Genomic DNA, 13,419 nt, shown 5'->3' with positions numbered 1-13,419 from the left:
CTTCGCGTGACTCCGAACGGCTGGTGAAAAGTTAACCCTCAGCTCGCCGCCAAAGTCAAATATGCAAAACAAACCTTTTAATATTGAAGCGCGGCATTAATATGGATGTCCGCCCTTGTGGGTGACAGGGCCTCAGCGGCACGAAGGGTTCCCTGCCATCCTGGAGCTGATCGATGGAATTTAAATTGGAGGCATACATCAGGACACGGGGGCAGGGGCCTGACAGAGATAAGTGTGACGCCCGCTCTGAATTCCGATGGAATGAGTGATAAATTAACTCTTAATGCCCGGGGATGGAGGCTGCTGCTGCGCCTGAAATGAGAGGGACCCTCCTCCCAAAGTGGCAGGTCTTGGATTTATGACAGTCCTTAAAGCGTCGCAGAGGAGTATTTGCATACACGAGAGTGGATCCTCATAAATAAATACGATAAACTTTTGGAACAGCAGCTTAAACAGGGTGAAGGTGGAGAGGCTGAGTTGGATTCCGTTTAAGAACAATTTCTCCGTATCTGAGAGCAGAAAAATTTCCCAGATTTTTCCCACACCAATTTACCGTTCTGAAAATGTTGCGGGCGAGATTTCGCAATTCCACCCAGCAATCCAGTCGTCAAGATACAGTGAGGTGCCACTTTTCGACAAAGGGCAGCCAAGCGTCGTGCTAATTTGCGTCACGTCTGATGAGCTTTGATTTTTAAATGCCAACTGGATAAAGTTGCTAGTTATCGCAGCGAGCGGCTAACCTCTCCAGGAAATAATACCCGCCGTGCTAAATATCCCCGCTAAGTACGCTCTCCACTGCTGCTGCTACTGTGGTGCAAAATTTAACAAGATATTACAGCGGAGCTGAAAAATGCAGAAGCTACACAGCGTCCCGTTAAAAAATGCAAGACAAGTGATTGCGATCCTTTTCTATTCCCTATCAAACTGCGGAGACGCGAGGAATTTGCCCACTTTGCATTCATCTTCCAGCCACTGTGATGGCAGGACGCTAAATCCTTGTTGTCTTAATTAGAGCTCAGTGAGATGAAGCTGCGAAGGCCCGGAGCTACATCCTAAGATGCTGGTTAATTAGTTATTGTCGCGTGCTCTCAAACTCTCCCCAGAACGCGTCAGCTGGTTCTAATCCCAGGGAAGGGAAACCACTTCCACTCCGCATCTGGGCTTTATCTTCCTCGGACAGTCTTCCAGCGCGAGATCGTCACCAGGATATCATCAAAGCCTTTTTTTTTGACAGAAATGATTGCACTCGAGTGGTTTGCTTTGACGCCGTTGGATCTCTCGATCATAATCCAAACTTTGCACAGTGGAGTGCAGAGCGCCTTGAAAAACATCCGCCTTCGTTTTCTTGGTCTATTTACCACGTTAGGGTTTACTGTGATGAGGACTATGACTTTTCCAGCACCTTCGACGGCCCCACCTAAAACACGGCCAAAGGCTCGTCATAAATAAACATATATCCATATGAACACTACCAGTCGAGTTTGGACACACCTTCTCATGCAATGGTCTTTATCTCTACTCTACACCTTGGATACATATTGATGACATCAAATATATGAGCAATATATATGAAATCACGCTGCAACAGAATAACGTGTTAAATAACTCTAAATACGCTTTTTATGAAAGGTGGCTATTTTGAATAATTTCAATATAAACCGTGTTCATACGTAGTTTTGATGCCTTCAGTGACAAACTGCAACGTCAATAGCCATGAGAATGAAAGAAAAGACATCAAACTCCTAGGGTGTGTCCAAACATTTGACTAGTAGTGTATCTATTTAGCATCGCCCACGCTAGTCTCTTTAGCCGCCGCCATTATTCTGGGCCTAGACTTTGCAATCTCTTTAATTTGCTTCCAGGATTTCAGGAAGCTCATCAACCCCATTGTCTCAGTCTTCCCCAGCTTCCTCAGAAACTCCCCCGGGTTAACACTTTCCCCTCTTGTCCCTCCCGGTCTTTTTATACTAGGACGCCGACTTTGATGAATCTCCTAAAACTGCAGCTGCACTGACTGTTCAACGCTGTTTTGTTCGGCTCATGTCGCTCTGACGTTGAGCACGCACAGCGTAGAATTGAGTTGCTCTCGGCCACGCCTTGCTGAACGAACCCCATGAGACTGAACGCAGACCCCTTTTAGTCATTAGCCTGCGGCAACCTGTGGGGGGTTCATTGCATCAATTCCAAAGCAATTAATCTCAATTAAAAGCCCCACATCTATCTGCATCCTCATCTGACCCACATTGTGCCGGGTAACGTTACGCCCCGGTCACACAAACCTCCAGGAACATGACGCCACAGGAATGGGTTTCAGATCAAACAAGTTGATTTGAAAAATAATAAAAAGCTTCCAGGATTTGCGGCGGGATTGTTTTGGTATTCCTCCGAAGTGTCCCAGCCATCCCTCCCTCCCTTCTCCGTTTGTTTCCCTAGCTTTTTGCCCTCAATTTCTCCCGCCACCCTTCCATCTTCCTCTGTTTGCGATAACATAAGCCAGTTGCTTAAGCCTCCATCCACTCTGCACCTGGCTGGCTCTCTCTCCCGGCCCGTCTCATCCCGTCACTTTCACCGTGAGCGCCGCCGCCGCCGCCGCCGCCACCGCAAATCCTCAGCAGATGCCCGGGAGCTCGTTTGGCTCCAGCGCCGCTGACAGACAGCGCCGGCTTTATGGAGTGAAAACAAGGCTATTTCGAGCTGCCTTCGCGGAGTTCCGATGCATTGAATTTTTTTTTATTTTTATTTACAGACAGACAGACAGACAGACAGAGGGAGGGAGTCAGGAGAAGACAGAGCCTCTCGCAAGCGTTTCCTTGTTTGACTAGTTTGACGTGTTTCTGCAAACTTGTCGGCAACAAAACACTGTTGGCGGGAGCGGGGGAAAAAATGAAGACATTTTGTCTCCTGTCACGACGAGCGCTTTCATCCCGGGCCGGCGTACAGTGTGCCTCGTGCCTGGATGCTCCTCGGAAAATAAGCTAAGGCAAACAGTCTCCCGTCGGCTAATTAGCCGCCGATGCTAACAACCGCGGCAGCCTGAAAGAAGGCGGAACAAGCCGACGGTTTCAATCTGAGCTTTTGTTTCCAGATCTGAGGAAGCGGGTAGCCAGGTGATTCAAACGCCCCCAAAGGTATACTGAACAAATAGTGGCTCGCTTTTTATCCTGACATTTGTGCGTGCAAGCAACGGAGCGACACGTTGCGACTAAAGTCAAGTCTAATCTCCTAACCTGAACACTGAGGGGGGAAATATTAGCGAAATAAAAGAACAAATGTGCTTCTTCGCCCTGAATGCAAAAGGATTTAATGCAGCAAAATACCAATACTCAATTGCTCAAATCCCATATTATTCATTTTTGGTATTCTTGGCTTTATTCTTTTGATATTTCAGTCAAGCAATTAAAAAGTCCGATATCATTTGGGTTGAATGTGTCCCATCAGACAGCAGATCTGTTTGCATTAAATTGAATAGGAAACACGTGCGGGTGCTTGTTATTGTATTATTTTATATATACAAATGTTGTGTTATTTTATTAAAAGCAAGATTTTCCGCCAATCCGCTCGCAGCCTGCCTCCAACAACTGATGCCAATGGGACGACGCAACAGACGGAAGATAAATTAATTGGTGTTTGTTGCATTCACTGGGTTCATTCTCGCCTCGAGATGCTGCTAAATCTCACGCAACAGGACCTTTAAAACCTGATTGCCAGCCTCTATTTTTACGCCCATGCGTGTGGCCGCCTCCCCATCCATCACCCTGCGCCGCTGTTACAGAACACACTGAGCCAGGGAACCGCCAGCAGCTGACGTATTAGTGCATGCGATTGCTGAGAGATGCCAAAAAAAAAATCAATGTATTTACTCTTTGGCACATTTTTGTTTTCGTAAGTGAACAAAATGTGGTCATTTTCACTCATCAGAAGCGGTGGAGCTCGATGGAAAAAAGCACTTTACTCTGGCACTAAAAACATAAATTAATTAAACATGCAGTCACAGCCAACTCAGCCTCCACATCTCCACGTGATCTCTGTCCTCCACCAACTCGTCCTGTTGGCGTTTGTTTCGTTCCTGGTCTCGTAAACCTTCTGTTTGGCTGCACTTACGACAAGTATTATTATATATTTCTAAATAGAGTTGAATACATAAATACACAAAACATGAAGAGAAAGGAAAATAAGTTTTTATCAAGGCTGTGGTCAAGGTGCTCTTGTGGCGTTGGATACAAATGAACGCCCACGTGTGTTTTGTACCCAAGCCAAAATAAAATATACACACATCGGGTCAGGTGACTATTTGAATACCAAATGAATGCAGACATCATGAGCCTCTACAATTACAAGAGGTGCTCAGCGTGGTGGCCATCAACTCCTAGCTACTTGTGTGTACGGCGAACTACTGCTGGGGTACCTCAACACTTGTTGGTGTTACGTTCGTGAGGGTAACGCCCTCTGTTGGGAAAACATCGTACGACATAGTACACAGCGTTATCTTGATATGATCAAACTTCAAAAGAGGTATCGGTACAGAAGTACTTATACAAATTTAATATTTATGCATTTTTTTTTCTTTTCCTGATGTGTGTGTACATTATTTTGGCTGAGATTGTACATATGTGTGTCCATGAATATATTTCATATACACTGCGACTCTCGGCGCTAAACTATTTTGCCCCTGTCTTTGAAAGTCGGCAAGGTGAAACCAAAGGTCAACCTGGCGTCGCAGCCTCCTTCCCCACTCCTCCGTCTCCTCCAATTTACTTACGGGGAGAGGGCGCCTTCCTCGTCCCCGCCGCTCTGAAGGATAATCGACAACGAAATTAAGCGACGTGTCACCGTGGGATTGCGCGGGGCGCAGCGGTGCTCGGCAGCTGATGGGAGATGATAGCGGGGGAGGAAGGGAGCGATAAGCCCCGCCCCTGCCGGGTGAGTCGCTCCTGGAGCTTCTTCTTCTTCTTCTTTTCGCGGTCACGACGACCGCAACCTCGGCGTCCGGTGGCGCCGAGCCGAGTCCGACAGCGCCGGCCGCCAAACGTTCATTCGCGCACACCCTCATCTTGACATCCCGGGCTTGCACATGAATTATGTCAGTGTCACCTCCAAGTGTCTCCCCCATAGGAGCAGTATCGACTCCATACACGCACACGCACACACACACACCCACACACACAACATAGAGAAGGCGCAAACACCTACCCAATCATGACAAATCACCCTTTCCACTGGCTGTCCCTCCTCAGGAGGGTTGTTACAACAGTGTCAGCGCAGATGAGGGGAGAGGCGACTCACCAACGGAACCCGGCGAGCACTTTTCATTTCACGTTAGTGAGGTGCTTTGTTTCCGTCAAAACCTCAAAAATTTGTTGAAAAAAGGCTGTTACTTTTTCTTTCTCTCCTCCTCCTCCCTTTTCACTGATTTCAGCAGGATAGCTTGTGTATTCGTGACCTGGTATTTAGCCACCATTCCCATGGCTTTATTTATCTTTTATGGTTAAATTTCCATCCATGACTCATAATTAACTGCCCCCCCCAACACGCAAACATCTGTAGGTCTCACACAAAGCGCTATCGTTTTTCTGTTTTATTCTTCTAGCATAACAGTAGATTCCACTCTATTATCTTTGACTGTCTTTGCACATCTGCCCCAGGTTTGCTGTAAATAGATCCATTTGATTTCTTATTTTTTTATTGTATATCTTGTTAATACTGTATAGTTTAACCACTTTTTTTTTAACTGTAACCTGAAACTGCTGTATAGTTTATTTTTATCCTTCTTTTTTCACTTTTTGTATTGTTTTTTTGACTGCTGCAACAGTGCAGTTTCCCAATTTGGGATCAATAAAGTTGAATCTAATCTAATCTAATCTATTAGAGATCTCACATTCTACCCACTTTCTATTTCAATTCACGCAGCCTTGTATGAATAGTTGCCGTAGGAAAATCTCCAGATAGATCTGCTGAAAACGAGTTATCTCGCCCACTGTCTGCAGGCCCAACACAAAAAAAGCGGCCCATCAAGCTGACGTTGAGTTGCACATTGTGTGCTCTTTGAAGACGCAAATTAGGTAAAGGGATGAATTTTTGGCTGAGGGCAAATATTACTGCCAGAAAACATTGGTAAAGGGAACACTGCACAACATGGGGCATTTAAAATCAATTATTAAAAAAAAAAAAAAAAAAAAACAGATTTCGCTCTCAGCAGCGTTCAGAAATGTGACGAAAATGCCTCAGCTGGTTTTGAGTTCACTACGCAGACGGGCAGAGCGCAATAATTACACCCTGCCGAGACTAAGACCAATAATTGTTGGAACAGGCTCCGTTGTTACGACAAAGTCAAGGGGGGCTTGAAATGAAACTACGATTTCCAGTTCCAGCATTGCGCCATGAAGCCAATTGTTTCATTTGTTCTAGGTTCATTTTTATCTATTGTTTTGAAACCGGTGACTTAAAGTGAAGCTCAGATCAGAGTTCTGGTGCAAACGCCTGCTTAAACATGGATGACATTGTAGTTCTAATAGCACTAAAGCAACAAAACAGCGCTGAGCCAGAATATTTTAGCCTGCAATCTTGGTGCCGTCAGTGGCAAACACAAGACAAATCGTGTTGACGTCCAGCCTAAGAGACTTGATGCTGCGTTCTCCTGTCCGTGGTAAATCACCGCGGCCAGGAGTCACCAAGTCTATTAGGCCCCTCGACCCAGGAGGAATTTCTACTCGCCACGATGGATCATCCATCAGCCAGAACGTCAAACGCAGACTTCTTCACTCGGGTGCCTGTTTACTGTTATCGTGCTTCTTTTAAAAAAAAAAAGAAATGAAACCGCATGCAAGTCGGACCTTCTCCCCCTTAACAAGTTTCTCTTTCATCTTCCATTCCGCCGCGGACACGTTTCCGCTACTCAGCGAGCAAGCGCGCGTACACTGAGATTAGTGTCGTACATCTGGGTGAGAGCATTTTGAACTAAAAATAATTCATGAGCGTGAGTGGTAAACAGCAGTCGATGCTACCCAAGAAAAGTGCTGTGCGAGTTCTATTCACCCAACCGCCCTCCTGTTACAGGGAGGTATGACTACATACTATATATATAGTATATACTATATATCGTATATACTGTATACTCAAAGTCAATGCGTCCCTGCTTCTTGGTTCAGCTGGATGTCGGCACCGGCCGGGCTGAGCGGGTCGCGCAGCCGAGGTCGGCCATCGCCTCGTTTACCGAGGAGCTCCGTGCTAATCCTGCTAATGAGTCTGTGTCTGGCAGAGGCAGGCGGAGCCCGGGCCTCGGCATCTCGGCTGTTCCCTGCGAGGTGAATCTGTCCGGGGGCCGAAGTGAGACGTTATGCGAGGTGACAGGAGGCTGGTTGCTCCCCGGGATCAGCAGCTGTATCAGCAATAAAGCCGTGATGCGGCTTAATTTTTTGCTGTCGACCGGTCAGATTTGGTCTCGCTGATGTGGAAATGTTTGGGTCAGCATGAGCCTTGCGAGGCAGACAGATGGCTCTTTACGTGGTGTGGTGGTGGTGGTGGGCGTATTGATCCAAATATCGATAATAGCGGTACAAATCTTGGTATCGCTATGGATTCATATCAGTGGTCAGTGCTTTATATTTATATATATTGATGACTATATTTAGATAACAACAGGGTCGGCCATTAAGGGTATAAAACGTAATTTTCTTTACATTCACCTCATTCATTGATTAAAATGGCAACAATATTTAATAGAGTGCAACCTACCAACCCTTGATGCAGACTGCTGCTCTGTGGTGAGAGAGGCATTGAATGGTGTGGACAAGTATTTTCTATTTGCAGAATAACAATGATAATAATATAAAGGCTTTGTCCTGGATTTTAACGGCCACGAACATTAATTATTCAGGCTTGGCGATTTGATGATACACCCACCTTGATTTAAAAGGATCGGTTATCGCATCGGTGACAGTTGCCGTCAGATTGATACCAAATCTTGCCCTATCACACGCCTCTGTTTGGAAGGTACGAGAGCAACAAGCTTCTCTGAGAAGCCACAAATGAAGAGGACTGAGAAGATGCCACTTTGGGTTTTCAGCAATGGCTGCTGCTGCGAAAACAAACGCTGCTATAGTGAAACAATGTGTTATTTCACTCCACGTTTGTCAGGTGTCGCGGACGAGCCGAGCTGGCGACATTTAGCTAATCTTGCCACTTGCTCTTTTGGGAAGCCGCCTGGTAAAACCAGTAGTGCGAAATCTGATTGATCCGCTTGAAAGCGCAACACAGTCGATTCAGCCAACTTTCCTTCCACCTTTTTTCTTTCTAAACTCCTTCCATGGGCTCAGAACAGATGGATGCAAGTGATAAGTCCAAAGGATTTTGGAAACATTCTGTCTGGCAACGCGAGATAAAGAGGGAAGGATAGGAAGCGCCACAATCAGCTCATAACCAGTCTAGTCTGGATTGAAGATGACCCAGCGTCAGCCTGCGTTTCCCCTGATTAAGACATTAATTGCGGACTTCAATCATGTGCGACACGCTCTCATCCCATTTCAGAAAAAAAAAAAAAAAAAACAAGCCAGCCATGTGCGGCTCGGCATCTGGTCTGATGGGTCTCCAAAAAAATCATCGGCGTGTTTACAGAACGGCGGGCTTTCATCCTTCACCCGGCGTTCAGATCTCTTCCAGCAAGGCCGCCGAGGCACGACTGATTTAAACAAACAGCTGTGAGTGATCTGGGCAGGCAAAGCAAATGTTATTCATAAATTCTGAATGGCACCTACGGAGGTTCACTTGTCTGCAGTAAAATGAGGGAATACACATGAAGGAACGGATGAAAACCTCCCTGTTATTAACAAATATTGAATTTAAGGTCAAATAGAAACTGTTTGCACCAATAAAAAAAAATTAAAAAAAGCCTTCCTGTCTTCTGTGTGAGAAACAGCATTTGGCGCTTTTTAATATTTGCAGGTGATATCTCCCTGCTCTTTGTTTTAGTTTTGTAGGCCCCCCCAAAAAAGCAGGAAATACAAGGAAGGCAATGAAAGTAATGCTGCTCTACTGAGAAGCGCCAGTGTCAATAAAGCACGGACAATGAATATGAAGCCACGTGTGACAGCCCTCACACCGCAGGCTGTGGTTCACTTGACATGTTGACTGCGCGAAACCAGACCAAGCAAAATGGAAGTCAGTCAACTCGTCAAGTGAAAACAGACACCTGGTGTGAAAACACATGAATAAGCCAAGAGCAGAGCAGACAAACTAACCACTCACCGCCACAAAGGAAGAATCAGCCTTGAGCTGAAGACATTTCTGTAAATGTTGCCGCATTGAATGGCACTTTCACATTAAAAAAATCACAACATCATGCTTATTTAAAATAAAATATATATATATATATATACATATACACCAGACAGGAAAACATCTGGTTCATTCTTTTCAGAAATGGGGAAATCTTTTTTTCCTTCTTTGGTCATTTCCTCTTGTGTTGCATAACATTTTGTCATTTTCACACCAAAAGTCAGTTACTGTTACAAATTTTCTGTGCCAGATGATTTATAAACTGTGTATTCGGGACAGTTTTATTGGAAAAACGAGACAAAATCGATCCCCTGTTCGTCCAGTGGGAGGCAGCGCTTTCCCTTCTGCCGCGATTGTCGTCATCACGCCCAAGTTGCCCTTTTATTTAAACAAAAGAAAGACTTGAAGAGATGAATTTTTCAGTCGACCAGTGGATTCTTGCATTCACCACGCCGTGGATATAAAAAAATATTACCTTCATCATCCTGTCTACTCCACACACATCACAGGAATCGGCCAGACGTTCTGTTGCTTGGCTACACTGTGGCCCCTTTGTAGCTTTAGGTTTTGAATTTTAAATTACAACTTGAATGTTCTTTTATTTGAATTCATTATTTTTCCAGTGAGTTTACACTTTACACCAAGTCCACCAAGAATGTTTGCTGCCTCTCTCACAAATAACAGCAACAACAAATGTGACCCAGTTAGAACAAAGTGAAAGAAAATGACCTCTGTGGCTTTGTTAAAATCCATGACTGCAGTGGCTGTTGAGTATGGATGACATTTGTAACAAATACATTATTAACGGTTATTGTAACATTTATATTTTATACATTATTAGTAGTAGTAACAGTGGTGGTAGTAGTGTTATTAAATTAGCTGTTAACTGATAATACTGTGGACAAAACCATGAGCTCAAGGGCTGAGTATAACCTTCATTGTCTCTGGGGTCACGGTGGGGTCAGCGTTTCCCCCCCCCCCGAGACTCCGCCGAGTGGTCTCTTCCACTCCGTCTCAAAAGACACTGCTGCCCTAAAGCCAGCTATTGACAGACTGAGAAACTGGCGTCTCCTCCGTCTTATTTACAACCGCCAGGAGCGGACCAATTTGCTCGCCTTCCCCTCTGCGAGCCGTAATGGCCTCTTGACTGCCAGCATTTTAGGTCCGGGCCAGATCTGCTGTCCAGCACGCCCCAGCTGTGTCCTGGGCCACGGAAACAATTTAAAATGAATAAATAAATAAAAAATAATGCTAAACAGCCGTAGTGGGAAATTAGTTGAGGGTGTAGTAATAAAATGTGATAATACTTGTAAATAATCCTCCTCCAAATAAAGGTACGGTGGTTTTAGAAAAAAAAGTTTTAAAAATTTAGCGACGGCCCTCCAAAGCAAATAAACTCTGGGGAAATATCTCACTTTTTTTAATCAACAGCTAGCAACAGGGAAGATAAGAAAACGTAACTACTCTAGTGTTTATATGAGTGTGTGCGTGCGTATACAAAGTAGTCCCCCCCCAAAAAAACCCAACACACTCACCAGTGACTGTTTTCATCAATCAGACTTTCATTGAAGCGACGTGGCGCCAAGCTAAACCCCCAGCTAGCGGCGCGGCAGTGGCTGCGAGCTCAGACGCCGCGTCGCACGAATGCTAATTCACCTGGAGAACCGGCGGCCGCAGATGCTGTGATTAAAGACTCAATTTCCCAGAGGTCAGTGTGGTGGCGCCATCGCACATTACCGCTAACTGATGAAGTGCCGCTGACATCTGCACCGTGACGGCTCCACTGTCACAGAGGCCGCCGCCGCCGCCGCCGCCGCCGCCGCTTCTCCCTTAATATCCCCGCCAGAGCTGATGGAAGTCACTCCGTCACGTTGCCCCTAAGTCGCTGTGCGATTCCATCAAACTGCCTGTTCATGGTTTAGTTATTCTTCCTCCCCCGTCTTTCTTCATAAAGTGGGGGGGAGAAGCTCACAGCAGCGCGCCGCTATAAACAGCTAAGCCCTCAAAGGCTGCCATCGAGTATTATCTTCACGTAGCAGGAGGCCTCGCCGTGCATTATCCCAACACTGTGTCTCAGTGGAAGGCATTTTAGCGGAGCCGTGTTTTAACGTGCCCGCGCCTTTGCTTTCCTTTGCTTTCCTTTTTTCCCGCGCTGGCGCCGACTGAACACTGACAGGACCGCCGCCTGTGTTTGTTGCACGCTTGCCATCTCGTCCTTTTGAAAGCGGCTGACTGACAGCCGCATAAAGAAATTACCACTTTACAGCCGGCGTGGCTTCAATGGCGACTGGTGTTGCCGCCTATTAAGTGCAAATCCCAGGCGCTTAACAGAGCATTCAGGGCCTGTTGTCGGTGGTGGGATTTCCAATTTTTTTTTCATTTCAAAATGGCATGTCAAGTGTGTTTATTTTGCCGGATGTTTTGAGAAGGGCCTTGAGATCGTTTCAATCGCCCGCAGTGACCGCTTCTGTCACTGCTGCGCTTCCAACAAATTCCCCCCAAAAAATTCTTCATCACCGTATTTGGTATTGAGGGACGATCCACTCCAGCCCCCGCTTAAATTTCACAGACTCACAGAATGAACAGATGTTTTATGAATGCTAAAATTGGCAGATATTGGATACATAATCATAGACTACTCTTCGTCAATTTCTGAAGCACAAATGATTAAAAAAAAATCAGTCAAAATGCCACGTCGACTGTGGTGAATTTGTGCAATCACAATCAACGCTACAGCAATGGGATAAGAGTACGCCTGTGTATGTTTGTACACTGGCTTGGCTCATGTTTTTCCACATGCCTCGTCCCAAATCACGTACTTCTGTTGAACAGCGAAGGGCAACGACAGTGCAGATGACATTTCATAGCGTAGAAACCCAATACACAGGGCAACGCTAATACCGGATTAAAATATGCCACCATAGCAAGGAGCATCTTAGCCCGCAATGAATATTAACATTAATACCCTGTACCAGTTCCACTCTGTCACAAATGCTCATGTCGTTGAGGGTCTTTGGCTCTATGCCATCCCCGTTTTCTGTCTTTTTTTTTTTTTTACATTTCGTGCAAAGAAATGCGATTTACTCATTGAAATAAACAAACATCCGCCTGCCGTCGTCCTCTGAATTTTCCTTCTTGAGTTTTTTTTCCAGCACTGCGCCCACCTGTTGCCTTTGCAGACGATTGTGAAATAACAGCGCAAAGATTTGTTTTCGATGTCACTAATGATAGCTGTTCCTTTTTTTTTAATGACAAGGTTTGTGCGCTTGCTTCTTGAGCACCTGGAAATGTTTGCTTTTTTTTGTGGGGCAAAACATCACAAAAATAATGAAGTGTTGCAGTGCTTTAGAAGATGTGTTTTCTATCAGCATGCGACTTTACTGCAAGGACAGTAAAATACACAAATAATAAACATTATGCAAATCCCCAGCAGCAGCAGCAGCAGCAGCAGCAGCGTGTGCAGATTTTTGAGAGTAACCTGTTGTGTGTGATGCATTCTCAGCCGCCGCCAGCGTCGCCCCTTAAGACAGCGAGCATAAGGCAGTTTATCAGGGTTCACTGGGGCAGCCGTGATAAATGAGGCTATCTGTCGCTGCTCAAACACAACGCATAGCTCAGCTCCGGCTCGGATACTCTGATAGTTTTATTAAGTTTTAAGACGAAGCATAAAAAAAGATACGAGCAGCCGCACGTAAAGCATCGCAGCAGCAGTCGGATAACAGTGGAAAATAAACAAACACTCGGGCAAGAGCGGCACAACCCCCGGAAGCAATTAAAGTGAATTATACACTGGCAGGTAGTGGCAGGAAGTCAACTGTATAAACGCAACAACAGAGTTACTGTCACATTAGTATCAAAATAGAAAAAAAAAGACTTAAGGAACATAATCGCAGCATTGCTGGTGAGGACACTGCAGTCACCTGACGAGCTGAAGAATTGCTACTAATAAAGTGTTCATTTGATAGCCTGTAACAAAAATCACCTCAATTACCCCGCATAGACGTTGATTGGATGTGTATATTTACAATACGCTGTATATTTACATGCATGGTCACACTGTACACACAGGGTCAGTCGGGGGGGGGGGCTCTCCACCTGTTTCTCCCTAGACGCAGCTCTGCAGACTGCTCTTCATGGATTCACGTGAGA

The sequence above is a fragment of the Nelusetta ayraudi genome, unplaced genomic scaffold, assembly GCF_046127955.1.
Source record: "Nelusetta ayraudi isolate G7.1 ecotype Tasmania unplaced genomic scaffold, CSIRO-AGI_Nayr_v1 ptg000006l, whole genome shotgun sequence".
NCBI classification, from domain to species: Eukaryota; Metazoa; Chordata; class Actinopteri; order Tetraodontiformes; family Monacanthidae; genus Nelusetta; species Nelusetta ayraudi.
Note: the sequence above shows the minus strand (reverse complement) of the source record.